Source organism: Panthera pardus, unplaced genomic scaffold, assembly GCF_024362965.1.
Source record: "Panthera pardus isolate Hobbes unplaced genomic scaffold, ASM2436296v1 HiC_scaffold_16, whole genome shotgun sequence".
NCBI lineage: Eukaryota > Metazoa > Chordata > Mammalia > Carnivora > Felidae > Panthera > Panthera pardus.
Window position 1 is genome coordinate 84,307,194 of NW_026526721.1, and position 13,889 is coordinate 84,321,082.

The 13,889-nt window shown below is 40.7% G+C and overlaps 1 long non-coding RNA gene across 1 annotated transcript in view; it reads right to left on the reverse strand.

Moving 5' to 3' along the window:
- Positions 1-8,131: 8,131 nt before the first annotated feature.
- LOC109275192 (uncharacterized) overlaps positions 8,132-13,889 on the reverse strand; it is a 41,444-nt gene continuing 35,686 nt past the window's right edge. Inside the window, exon 3 of the long non-coding RNA XR_002084002.2 lies at positions 8,132-9,264. This is a non-coding gene — a long non-coding RNA (uncharacterized LOC109275192). The remainder of the gene's footprint in view (positions 9,265-13,889) is intronic.

Here is a 13,889-nt window from a genome sequence, read left to right on the forward strand (position 1 = left end):
GTGGAGCGTCTGAAAGCTGAGTCTCCCATGTCTCTCTCTGACATACCTATTTCTATTAAGCAAAGGAAGAAAAGAGGCTCAGGGAGCCAAGCCACCAGCCTGGCACCTTATGATAGAAGAAGCCACTGAGAACACAGGCACTTCATCTTCTTGTACTCTGTTGATTATTATTATTATTATTATTACCACCCCTGGGTTAGTTCAAGAAAGAACAATTCGAAATTACCACCAGTCGCTACGTGTATGAAGCGAGCCAAACACCATAATAGATACCTTACATATGATCTCATTTCATTTCAAAAGTTGGCATAGAGGTGTGGTTAAGAGCATAGGCTCTGGTCCCAAGACTTCCTGGGTTTAAATTCTGCCTCAACTGCTTCTTAGGTGTTTAACCTTAAGCAAACTCTCCATGTCTCAGTTACCACTTCTGTGAGAGAAAACCAACTCTTGTGAGGTTTCTTTGAGAACTAAATGATATAAACTTGTGACATAGTTAGCATAGTGTTTGGCTGGCATATGGTAAGCACTCAGTACAAGTTAGATATTATTTTAAGCCTTAGCACCATTTCACAAATGAAAAGATTGAGACTAAGCTTGGGTTACTCGGATGGTTTTCAAAGTCGGGCCTCTGGGAACTTGCTACAAGTGGAAATTCCTGACCCCACCCAACACTAAATCAGAAACTTTGGGACAAGTCCCTGTAATCTGTATGCATATAGCCCTCTCTAGGGGATTCTAATGCATGCTAAAATTTGAGAACAAATGGATAAATCAACTTGCCCAAAGCTATACAGCTTTTATCTAAGCAATAAAACCAAGGTTTAGTCTGATCTAAAGGCCTATATGCTTTCCACTAGGCGTGCTATAAATTCAGTCCCAGACAAGAATCGTGTGCTGTGCCCCCATGTCTTGGCCACATATTAGTGTCCTCCTTTCTCCATACTCACAAAAGTGGTTTCTACTTTGTCAATGCAGCAGCCCCGGTCTTAGCTCTGCTACAAGAGCCTTCTGTTTCCTTTCCCCAAATTCAGAGCTTTCATAGAGTAATAAAATCCTGGGGGTGGTGAGAGCCAGGATAAAACATTGTACCGTGGTCAGAAAAATTCAAATTCTTGATTGGTGACATTTTTACCCAGAAATTTTAAATCTGATTTACACAAAAAATGAGGTAATTTGTATATAATTTTTCCTCCCCCCTCTCCCAAATTGAAAAGGGCACAGGATTGTAAATTTACAAATTAGTCTAGTTCTCTCTCTCTCTCTCTCTCTCTCTCAACTTTGCTATGGCAAGTATGGAGGTTGAGACAAAGGTCCCACTGAAGTCAAGAATACCACCAGGCACTGTGGGCAGGTAGACTCAATCCACATCTGCCATCTCAATCCTGAAGGAGTCAGATCAGACAGTATGATTTTAAGAAGGAAGAGAAGTATTAGTAAATAAAAACAGCATTGGATGCAACTTTGTGCTATTCTTTCTGAGATAACAATAACCTGGACAAAAATTCTCTTCCTTGAATCATCATTCTGTCTCTTCGCTTTCGTTGGAAATGATGAAACATTGCCACACTAACACACACTTCATCTTCTGGACACGATTGCTCTTTGTTGGTTTGACCTACAGTGGGAGCTGGATGCTCTCTTTTCGTGCATAACAGTTGCAATTGTCTTCCCTTACTAGATCCTGATCCCAATGTTCAGAGGACTTTGGAGAATAGCTTAGCAATGAAGCTTACGAAAGAATAAGATCCCTTGAACAGGAACAACTAGAGTGTTGTGTAAAGTTTCATCGTGAAAATAAAGAGCACAACAAGCCCACTTTACCTTTTGGTTCGAAATTCCCATCACCACCTCCATTTCCTCATGAGTCATTGTCTTTCCAGTTTACCATTTTACCTTTGCCTAAACTCATAGATCCGATCTGCCTTGAAACCACCAAATGATGTCCCAAGTCTTTGAAAGATAACAACCCATGGTCCAGGGTGTGGTTCAGATACCAAGCCCCACGGCCAAGTCCCCTTCACACAGAGAAAGGCTAATTTCTTCACATTTTTTTTCTGGCTGACTTCCTTCTGCTGCCTCAGTAGAAAAACGCACCCATTCAGAAAAAGCAAATTCTGTTGGATCAGGTCACGTTCTGGGGCCCAAGTTTAATCCTCTGACAGGAATATTTTAACTGATAAAAAGAACCATCCATTAGGTGAAAGACCCTTACAAAGAAACCGCCCCAATACACAGCGTGTCCTAGACCAGCTACCATCAGGTTAGGCATTCCTTCTGGACTTGGGATCAACAGGAATGGACCTGACGTCAAGATCAAATCCCACGGCAGGGCACAGTGAGTACCACCAGCCTACTCTCTGGATATAGCTGATAGGGAGTGCTAGCATCATTTCTGATTCAACCATTAGTGATTCTGAAACTGCTGCAAACGCACATTGGTTTGGGATATGGTACTAAATGTTCTTAGTTTTATACGGTGGGCAGAAGCCGGGTGAGATGAACAGGAATGTATACACGCTATGGAATGAAAGCCAGAAGAGCAAAGTACTTGCCTTCAATGGAGGAGACACGCTTATCATCCTGAAGCTTGATGTTGAGCCCCAAACTGAAAAGATGGCATGCTCTGCTAGAAACCCAGCAAGCCACAGGCCCCCGAGACCTGCTCGGTTCCATATCCACATATCAAATCTGAGAGGAAAATCTAGGTGATTCTTTCCTCTGGGGTGAGGGGGAGGAGGTGGGGGGCCCTAAGGTGTATGGCCAGATACCAGAAGTTACTGAAAATATCTCCCCTGCTAACCCAGGTGAGAGCTGAAGCCAGAGGGTTTTTGTTTTATGGTGTGTGTGTTATCGGACAATATCTAAAAAGTGAAATACCTATAGTTGCTTAACTAAGGTCCCTGTTGTAACATTCCAAGTGACAACGAAAGTTACTTTGCATTTTAAAATAACTAAGTACAAATAAAATTCAAGCTTAAAAACAACTATTGCCACGTAAGAAATGTCATAATTAACTGCCACTTGGTCACCAAAACTTCCTACTGATTTCTTCCCAAAGTCATAACTTTAGAGAGGTAACTAATCCCCTCAAAAAACTACTGTAGACATGTCTTACTCCCAGAGTCCACATATCTTCCCAATTAATTTAGGCGAAGGGTCTTATCCACTTTATCCTCCTCCTCCACTTGCTGCACACAGCCTTCTTTTGTTACTAAAGGATTCCTGAATAGAATCGTCTATTCTGTGACCTTACAAAATTCAGATGTGCTGTTATGTTCTAGTCTCACAGTGACTGTCCCCAGATTTGGGGTGCCCTATTTCCTGTTTAGTTTCTGACACTGTCTACCTTCCTTACAGAGCTGATTAATCTCGGGTGCCTGGAATGAAGGCCATGAGGTCATGTAATATTAAGGCACCAAGAAAACTTCAATAAGTGGTTTAATGTATTTGCAGTGGCCAAAATTAGAACGGCTTCCTTTTCCTTTGATTTGACAGACTATTTTTGTGCTACAATTTACAGTTCTTCCCCCTCTAACAACTTGAGTTAATTTCTACTCTGCAAAAAGTCAGAAGCAAAGAAGCTAGAGCAAAGCTATGGATTGAGATAGATCTGGGTAGGTAAAAGTGCAACAGCAAAGAAAGGCAGAGTCCCTTTCTGGCTGTTTCTAGTGACTGAGGCACCCCTGGGTTATGAGCATCCTAGCAATGGCAACTAGAGAACTGAAGAGATGTGGAGACATGTTCCCCAGTGGTGACAGTGGGGAGAGGCCCAGGAGTGGACTTCCAAGATGTAGGATAAAAGAAGAACCAGAGGCTGTGATGACCAATAAGCTTCTCCTCCTGCCAGAGCTAGTTAATGTGCTATATAACCTTTCCAGTACCCTGGAAATAAGGCCTTTTTTTTGGAATGTGCATTATACATGCATGTCTTTTTTTATATACAATAAAATGTTTTTAGATTATACCATTCAAAATTACAAGCATTGGGGCGCTTGGGTGGTTCGGTCGGTTAAGCATCTGACTTCTGTTCAGGTCACGATCTCGCCCTTGCTGTGTTCGAGCCCCATGTCAGGCTCTGTGCTGACAGCTCAGAGCCTGGAGCCTGCTTCAGATTTTGTGGCTCCCTCTCTCTCTGCCCCTCCCCCACTCATGGCTTTGTCTCTGTCTCTCTAAAACTTTCTTTCCTTTCATTGAGGAAGTGACAGTCAAAGGCAGGTGTATCATGACACTAATGAGGTTTGAGCTCCAGGACCCCTCATTTGCACAGGCCCCTTCGAAGGCTCTGGGAGCGGCCCTGGTAGTGTTCACGTGGTCATGTGCTTTGGGCAATTTCGAAAAAAGATATCTAATCTTGATCAGTTAACACCCTGGTGTCTTTCCACTCTGACCTCCTTTCTGTCATGCTTCTCCTTGTTTCATTCAGCTGGCCTTAGAGTACGTGTATTTTTGAGATCCAGTTAAGGGGAAGTTAATCTGGGGAAATATTTTGTTTCATTTTAATAGGATGTATTTATATAGTTTGGTGGCCATCACAGTATAAAGAGGGGCTTCCCAGTTGATGCCTACCACTACTGTGCTGACTCACCCCACATCACAAAGCAAAGTTACAAGGCAGATATTGTTACATGAATGTGTCTTGCAGCAGCTGGCCCCAGCATTACCTGTGGAATGGAGGAGTAACACAGTTTCAAATTTATTAAACTAGAACGTGGCCTGTGGGAAATTTTCGATTGTCAAACGTGTAAAATTGTGAGCGGAGGATGTGCTTCCCTTTGAGGTCTCCTCGAAATGAACATTCCCTCCCATCAGCAATATACTTGACAAGGTATGGTGGGAAATGTTTGGGTTCTGTGTTTGGCAGATGTGTTTGGGTTTGAATCTTCTCTTTTTGATATTTATAAACCTCAGTTTACTCTCCTGTAAGAAAGGAATAATAATATCTTTCCGAGTTACGATGGGAATAGCTACCGTTGAACACTTTGTCTGCCAGGCACTGGGCTTTACAACAACTCTGTGCGGTGGATACTGTTATTATTCCCATTTTACAGACGAAGTTATCCAAGGTCATACAGTAAGTGGGAGGTGGCCTCCATATCTACCAGACTCTTCCATGAGGATACAAGATAGCATATGGAATGTTTCTAGCATAAACCAGGCAGAGTCATCATCCAATAAATGGTAGGGATTGTTATGAAACCCACCACAGATCTCTCTCCCTTCTGACTGTCTATTGTAGCAACAAGCTCAACTTCAGAGCTTGCAGAACAGAGCTTGCAGAACAGAGCTTGTCTCTGTTCCTTTCTCCTACATGGTTCCTTTCTCCACTAGCAGAAGGCTTTATGTTCTTAATTATTACTCTTAGCCAATCTATCTTATTTTTGAAATTAGATAATAAATTATTTTAAAAATACAAAAACACTATTATACCCCATTAATAAAACTATTATGATTGTTGATATATTCACTAACATTCTCTACATGTTCTAAAGTTTTGTTATAAATCATTTGTATGCATGCATCATTTAAAATATTACATGTTTTCTAGACCTGCAATGATATTTTATAATTGACATTTCCTGAGTCACTACATAGCCTTTAGTCTTATTAAAAGTCTTTCTTCAACCAGAATACACTATTCAAATTTTGTAATTTGTGAAAAGGACATTACATACCATGCAGAGTGTTTCTCTATTTCTGTTCAGGCAGTCATTCATTCAACCAATATTTACTATTTACCATGTGCCAGATATTGTCCTCAGTTTTTAAAACTTGTTTGTACATGCAATTGTTATATAATTGTATTCAAGGTTTAAATATAAGTATATATGTTTTATATATATGTTTTTTAAAACACCATTGTTTTTTTTTTTCATTGTTTTAAAACATTTTTCAGGTCTTCATAATTATCACTTTTGGTGGCTGTATAATGTTCCATTAAAAATATCTGCCATACTATGCCACTTATTAAACTATTCTTAGACATTTAAATAATGCATTACAATTGGAAAGAATGCTATAGTGAATATCTTCATACATAAAACTCTTCTCATCTGTTGGATTATTTCTTTACATTAAATTCCTTTAAGTCAGGGGACTGAACTTTTTTTGTTTGTTTGTTTTGGACAGCTATTGTCTTCCAAAGGACTTTAAGAATTCACGTTTTCATCAAATGTAAAGATATCGCAAACACTTGCATATTGTTACTTTAAAAATGTTTATTAGCACATATAAAATAGTGCCTCCTTCTTCTGTAGCTTTGCATTTCTCTAATAATTTGTGAGGTTAAACATTTTTCTACTTCTTTTTAAAACAAGTTTATTAACTCTTAAATTGTCTACCACAGGGCTGTGTTAAGAGGACCAACACCAACAGTAACATGGATCAACACAGTGAGTGATAAGTACTGAATTAGGTCCATGTGGTGAATCTTCATATGAAGATTGTGATGGGGACCATGATGGGGAGAGTGTGAGTTGGAAAGGCTGTCCAAACCTGGGTTCATATCCTTCTTCTTCACTTGCCTGTTGGGAAAACCTGGACTTCAAGTCCATTGTGTATAAGATTGCACGAACAGTATAAAACATCAAAGGTTGTGATGAGGCTTAGGTAACTCTGAGGCAGAGACTGTATCCTTAGCACACAGCACAGTGCCTAACATGCAGTAGGTGCCCGATAAATATGTAAGCTCGGTTAAGCCCTGATAACACAGAAGTCCCCAGTAAACGCTAAACCTTAAGATATTTTCCCTGATCTCCTGGAACTAATAACCTGGATATGACAATAAGATATAAGAATAAAATCATAAGTTCTTTATGCAGATATTTTCACAGGGAAGGCTTTCCATATAGAAAGAGTGCATTCTAGGAGAGTGCAGAGGACTCTTGATAGAAGTGAGACAAGAATAATCAACATGACTTGGTTTATCAAAAAGGTGGGAATGTCCAGAATAGCCACATCCATAGGGAATAGACTGTGAAGTAATTGTTGCCAGAGACGGGGGAAGGGGGAACGAAAACCAGCTGCTAATGGGTATGGGATTTCTTTGGGGAGTAAAGAAAATATTATACACTTAAATAGTGGTGATAGTGGTACAACTTAGTAAATATACATAAAATCACTAAATTGTGCATTTCAAAGGGGTGAATTTTATATGTGAATCACATCTAAAGAAAAAAATTAGAAGTATATTCTTTTCTGTGGCTTATAATTTAGAACCCATGCCAATTAAGCAAATTCTAAGGGAAGGTTAAATAAGGAATTTATTCAAAGGCTCTAATATTTCACTTTTGCATGTGACTCAGCCCCAAATTCAGAAACTAGGAGAGTGGTTGAATAAATTTTGGTACCAATTGCCCCTATCATCAAGAAGAAACTGTAAACATGTCTTGTTATGCTTTCCTACCCCAAATTAGCTACTCGTTTCCTTGAATTAAAAAGTATAAAGATCACTATTTTCAATGAGCCTGGGTCCGTTTAATGCTTAACAGTGTCTTAGGAGTTGCTGAGAGCATATCATAGCAGAGGGCAACAGATCACAGCACCTTGATATTATTCACATAAAAGCTGATAATTCCTTGGGTAAAAATGGTAGAGATGCCTTTACAAGGTCCCTTAACTACTCAATCAGAAAGCAAAAGAAGGCAGTTGAAGGTCGGGCCACCACCAGCCTAACTATGTTTCTACTTTATAATTACCTTTTTTTCTGATGCTACCTTTTAAAATATCTTAGGTTACCTTTCTCTTGTCCTTCAAAATGTCTGAACAAATAATTTATTACTGCATAATTTAGTTATTTCAGTATGAAATGGTCAGAGAATGGGTATCTGTGATATTGCAATTTTATAATTAGACATACATATTTGGTTCTTGACACAGAGCTCCTAAAACCCATGGCATTTCATAAGTGAGGACAGTGACAAAGGTACCTTTTGTTATATTAATGAAGGGACTTTTGGACTGCCCTGTGAATTAGGGCTCGTTGCCTGTGGAATCAACCCTGTGATTCCAGGGTTACATCTTTTAGTCCCATCCCCCCACCCCCGACCTCCAGGAGGGGGGAGGGGCTGGAGATCGAGTTCAATCACCAAAGGCCAATGACTTAATCAATCATGCCTGTGTAATGAGGGAGGCCTCCATAAAAATCCAAAAGGACTGGGTTCGAAGAGCTTCCGGGTGTGTGAACCCATGGCAGTTTGGGGTGGGTGACTTGCTCTGGAAGGACACGGAAGCTCTAAGCTTTTTTTCCGAACCTCGTCCTGTAGGTCTTTCCATCTGGCTGCTCCTGAGTTGTACCTTTCTTGATAAAGTGGTAACCTAGTAAGTAAAATGTTTTTGACTTCTATGAGCAGCTCCAGCAAATTAATCAAAACCAAGGAGGGGGGACACCTGGGTGGCTCAGTCGGTGAAGCGTTCCACTTCCGCTCAGGTCAAGATCTTCCGGTTCGTGAGATCAAGCCCTGCATCAGGCTCTGTGCTGACAGCTGAGAGCCCAGAGCCTGCTTCAGATTCTGTCTCCCTCTCTCTCTGCCTCTCCCTCACTTGTGCACTCTCTCTCTCTCAAAAATAAATATTAAAATAAAATGGAATGAAAAAATGAGGGTGTCATGGGAACCTCTGAGTCTGTCAGAAGCAAAAGTAGCAAGCCTAGACTTGCCAAAAGCTATGCGAAGTGGAGGGCAGTCTTGTGGGACTATCTCTGTAGAGACAGCATGAGAAACCTATTGAGTTGAATTGTAGGATGCCTAGCGGGTGTTGGAGCATTGCTTGGTGTGAGGGGAAAAATTCACACGTTGGAACTAGGTGCAGAACCCTTAGTGTCATATGCCCAAAACAACTACACATAGTCTAATCGTATATTAATTGGTATTAACCAATAGCATTTTTCTGCTGAAAATTCAAAAGAGATTTATTTTAGCTGTATCTGTTCCAAAATGTAATAAGTTTATGTGAACAATCACGTGAAGAACATAATTGCATGATATACACACAGTACCGTGTATCAGACACGGCGGCAAACATCGGACTGCAATGTGTTAAGTGTCAATTTATCCTAAAGTTGTTCGGTAATAAGTGAAAAATGTGATTTGGCTCCTTGTTGTGTGGTTTCTTTCGCTGCACGTTCTCCAGCTGTTACTTGCTTGATGGCACTCAGAATACCTGGCTAGACACTCTCGAAGTTATAAGTCAAACATGGAGAAATCAGTCTGGCTTGCGTTTCCTGCTTGAGCCAACAGGAAGTAAAAATTAGTCCTCTGCTGTTTTGTCCTATTTAAAGGTTAAAAAAAAAAAATCCTATATGTGGGAAGCAACCAAAAGCCTTCTGCTAAAACAACTGATAAAACCTACACAATAAGTAATGACTTAAAATGTTAAATGGATTTTGTCCCCTTAACAAACTCAGAGTAGTTTAATCCTAAAGTGCATGTATCAGAGAGGAATAAACACGTGCTCAGTTGAATCTGAGGGTTGATAAAGGGTCCAAACTGGTAGAGAAAAAATATCCATATTGCCCTGTTTCCACTTTATTGTAGTCCATAAGATTCCTCAAAAAATTAAAAATAAACTACCCTACGACCCAGCAATTGCACTACTAGGTATTTATCCAAGGGATACGGGTATGCTGTTTCGAAGGGGCAAATGCACCCCAATGTTTATAGCAGTGCTATCAACAATAGCCAAAGTATGGAAAGAGCCCAAATGTCCATCGATGGATGAATGGATAAAGAAGATGTGGTATATATATGCAATGGAGTATTAGTCAGCAACCAAAAAGAATGAAATCTTGCTATTTGCAACTACATGGATGGAACTAGAGGGTATTATGCTAAGCGAAATTAGTCAGAGAAAGACAAATATCATATGATTTCACTCATATAAGGACTTTAGGACACAGAACAGACAAACACAAGAGAAGGGAAGCAAAAATAATATAAAAACAGGGAGGGGACAAAAACATAAGAGACTCTTAAATATGGAGAATAAACAGAGGGTTGCTGGAGGGGTTGTGGGAAGGGGGGTTGGGCTAAATGGGCAACAGGCATTAAGGAATCTATTCCTGAAATCACTGTTGCACCACATGCTAACTAACCTGGATGTAAATTAAACAATAAATAAATTTAAAAATATATTGTAGGCCATAGGAGATTATAGTGAATGTTCCTTTTAGTGGAAGTTTCTTTCAACTCTTGCTACTTAACAAAAGGAAGCTTACCTCTAAGAAGCCAAGATTTGGGAAAGGTTTGTCTGCTCACATCAAGACCCCCTCCCCTTGTTTTATTCTTATTTTTCTGTCTTTGAACACTCAGAAGCTCTACTCCCTGTCCAACACACTAAGAATGAAATGGTCTTAAGTAAGATCAGAAAGCTCTGGAAGCCAGGTCACTGATACCAGGCATTGGTTCCAGAAATGAATGGATGTGGTTCTCAGAGGGAAGTTACCCCAAGTTTGAGCTATTCTAGAACAGTCATTTCTAGACTGGCATTTCTCCTAGCAAAACCTAACCTTTGAATGGAGAGAGATTGTTCCCATTTGTCCCCACCTGTTCTTTCACTTCCCATCTCCTCTTCCACATCTTGAAAGCCGTGGCTGGGAAAAAAACCTCAAAAAAAGGGGAAGTCTTCAGAGTAAGGAAACCCTTCCAGTTTGCTTTTTTTCCTGAATGGCTGAGTTGGTATGGGAAGAGAAAAAGAAAACAACAAAACTGTCCTATTCAATTAAAGAGCTAAAGATTTAAACACTGGCTCAGTTCATTTGTCCCTGAATAAATTACTAAACCCCTCGGGCCTCGGGTTCCTGATCTATTAAATGGGCATAAAATATACGTCCTTGCTGGTTTACCCTGAAGAAAGTATCTGACACATAAGTGCTTAATAAATGGTGTTGGCCTTCCTGTGTGTTCTGGGAGGTGCTTTAGGCTGTGGCTGGGAGGAAAGGGAGGTTTGCCTCTAGCCTCTGCCCAATCACGGTGCCAGATGAATGTCCTGGGTGATTCCAAAGGCAGTTTCAGTTCATTAGGCACACCTTGTGAAAGGGGTTCACAAGAGCTCAATTAAAAATGTCAGATGATACCAGCTTGTTCAGGGATCTCTCCATAACACTTTGAGGAGTTCCTTTAAATCAGGACATTATAAAAATACTAGAGGATTTTTACGATGGACAAATTCACACTGTAGAACAAAGTATACCCAATTTTGAAATAAACTTAGATATAACTATATATATAATTATATCTGCAATTCATATTTTTATTATAATTCAGCCTTTACTGATACAAAGATGGCAAAAATGAAATGAGATGAAAAACTGTATAATCAGTAGGTGAAAGTAGAACAAAAATGTAAATCAAGGTGGAGCAGCATCCCCAGCCACATGCTCACACTTCTGATTTTAGAGAATTGTAACGTTGCCAGTTTGAGCGAGGCCCCCTTAACAATCCCACAGTCCGGCCAATCGCCTGAAGCATGTCATCACTTTAGATGCACGTGAAGATTACAGTCACTTGTTTCCTGATTACCCAGGTCACTTTTTAAAAGCATTTTATTTACTTTTTTGTATACATACCCACCTATAAAGATAAATTGATATAAATGGCACCATACACATGCGTCTTCAGTCCCTTTCTTCTCTTACATTATGGCCTGTGCCAGCCCTTGTCTCCCGCCCACTTTGCTCAACAAAATAACTTAGGTTAGCAACTCCATCTATCCTTCTATGAATGAGACCACCTTACACAAAATCCAAAGATGCCCTGGTCTCTACAGCTTCAGCCTAATCTTTCTCCACCTTCTACATCAAGAACTAAGTTGTATGATGTTCGACATGCTACTAGAAAGATAAACCAATATACCGTAGAACTATTTTCAAAAGCAAAGTTGAGATAGATGGACTTATCAGTCTTTGGTTAAGCTTGGTGCTTTGCACGTAGCACGTTGTCAGTAAAATCTTGATTCTGGAACTATTTCTAGTTTTTACTTGTCCCCCCCCCCACCCCCCTTCTTGGTACCACTCTGTCTACAAGGATGAATTTTCAGAGGTTTCTGGGTAAAAATTTTAGCCAAGACATATGTATGTTCTGGGGGGGGGTGGACACATAACACCCTGAAGGTCAAAGGAAAGAGTGGAGGCAGGGTGAGATTGGCCACCGTGAATGGATGTTTGAGTTACCAAGAAAAATGGGCTAGAGGTTCCATCCAACACCTGCAAACCAATTGCCACGTATTAATGTCTCAGTTGACATCAAAGATCTTATTTAGTGCCTTATTTTGCTTAGTGTCATAAGAAAAGTCCCAGCAAAAAGGGGTGCCTGGGTGGCTCAGTCAGTTAAGCGTCTGACTTTGGCTCAGGTCATGATCTCGCGGTCCGTGAGTTCGAGCCCCGCGTCAGGCTCTATGCTGACAGCTCAGAGCCTGGAGCCTGTTTCAGATTCTGTGTCTCCCTCTCTCTCTGACCCTCCCCCGTTCATGCTCTGTCTCTCTCTGTCTCAAAAAAATAAATAAACGTTAAAAAAAAATTTTTTTTTTAAAAAAAGAAAAGTCCCAGCAAAGTAATGAGCCCCTCAAGTCTCCTGCTTCATATCTTTTTTAAAAAACCATTTCTTGTTTTTGTTAACATTTATAAAAGAAATAAAGATGGAGTGTGCAGACAGGAGACACAGAATCCGAAGCAGGCTCTGTCAGCACAGAGTCCGATGCAGGGCTCAAACCCACGAACCGTGAAATCATGACCTGAGCCAAAGTTGGTCCCTTAACTGACTAAGCCACCCAGGTGCCCCTCCCACTTCACATCTTAAAGCTTCTTCTTAGGGTCTCCTTTCCTCTCTGAGGTTGCCAGGGCCCAGAAGGTCTCTCCTCATTCCCCATTAAAACTGCTTCAAAGAAAAAACCAGAGGGACACATTCACACTAATATCATATCATAAATGAATAATAAGAGAACTTCAACATACATACCAGTATTGTTTGCGATTTTATAAAAACCAAAGCATTATTTTTAAAAAGAAAAATCCAATAGGGTAGTTTTCAAGCATAATAGAAACACAGGAAGAAGTCCTGCAGAGCCTTTCTAGCACTCCTGAGTGCATACATAAGCCTCCATAGAAGGTGGCCCTGAGAAACCATTACGAAGAGCACAGGGCTAGAGTCAAGAAAAGCTGCGGGCGTGATTCCAGCTCAGCCATGCACCAGACACTGGAACTTAACAAGTCACTTCACTGTCTAGGCCCCAGTTTCCTCATTTGTAAAGTGAAGGTCTTGAACTAGATCACTTCGAAGTCACTTCCAGCTCCAACATGCTGGGATTCTAGGATTATAATGGCCCTTTTGAGTGGACCACATTATCTGGATTTAAAAGAGATAGCATGCTTGCCATGATACCATAAAGGACTTCTTGGCAAATCCAGAATGGAAAGCTTCTTTTCTGCACGGAACCCACCCCTCCACCCCCTCCCACCCTTAAGGTGGAGAGCATGACTCAAGGAAAATTTGAACTCCAGTTCAACACAAGTATTGATCGGTGACGTGCTATCTCATAAGACTGTTCCACTTGTTCTCAGTTTTCTGTCTATAAAAACAAAGGTTACACTAATGACAGGGTGATCTTTTTAAATATGAAAAGCTGACCATGCCACCCCCTGCTCATCACCTACTGTAGCAAACACTGTCAGTTGCCAACTCAGCAGCCATTTGTCCTGTTCCCCCTACTTTTTCTCAGAGGCCCAAATTTGTTCCAGTATTCTCTACCTGGCCATGTACTTCAGAAGAAGTGGGTCTGTCCCCTCCAGGGGGTGAGTCCAGGTTGGTCTGAGCCAGTCATGGTGGTTGCATTCCCCTTGCCAGTGAATGGTTTAGGGTTGGGCATGTAATGCAGTTTTGGCCACTGAGGCATGAGGATTA